We start from the raw sequence: 530 nt of genomic DNA, 5'->3' as shown, positions 1-530 counted from the left end.
TTTTTTAGCCCTTTTTTTTAAATAATACTCTAAATAAGAATCTAAAACTGCCGGTGGTAAATGTCTTTGATTCATTCAAACCGTCGAATCATTCAGGAATTCAGCTTCACTTTATAAATAAATGAATAAATGACATTTGATTCATCAACCCAATTCGTTTAAAATGCATGTTCATTGAGAAACTAAACACTGCTGTGTTGCTTGGAGTCTTTATAGGCGATATTTCTGTTGGCAAAACTGAGCAAAAACAGACAATATTGTGTTTAAAATATAAAACAATATAAACTTATTTACTGAACTGTTGTAAAATTATATTTGAACTGTAATAACATTATATTTGCATTTATATATTACATTATATAAAACCGCACTTGTGGAATTTAAGTACATTACATTATATATATTAAAAAAAAACCCAGCTGGGACATTTGCCCCATATCATGAATTTAAGGGTATAACTGCATTTATGGTGTAGGTACATAATATATATTAAACACCCAGTATACTGTAATATATATTTGTGTGTGTGT

The 530-nt window shown here is 27.9% G+C and overlaps 1 protein-coding gene across 1 annotated transcript in view; it reads left to right on the top strand.

Moving 5' to 3' along the window:
• LOC122352064 (polypeptide N-acetylgalactosaminyltransferase 1-like) overlaps window positions 1-530 on the top strand; it is a 31,029-nt gene that overhangs the window by 27,543 nt on the left and 2,956 nt on the right. The gene's annotated exons all lie outside the window — the stretch shown is intronic.

Source organism: Puntigrus tetrazona, chromosome 9 (assembly GCF_018831695.1).
Source record: "Puntigrus tetrazona isolate hp1 chromosome 9, ASM1883169v1, whole genome shotgun sequence".
NCBI classification, from domain to species: domain Eukaryota; kingdom Metazoa; phylum Chordata; class Actinopteri; order Cypriniformes; family Cyprinidae; genus Puntigrus; species Puntigrus tetrazona.
This window is presented reverse-complemented; position numbering and strand designations above follow the sequence as displayed.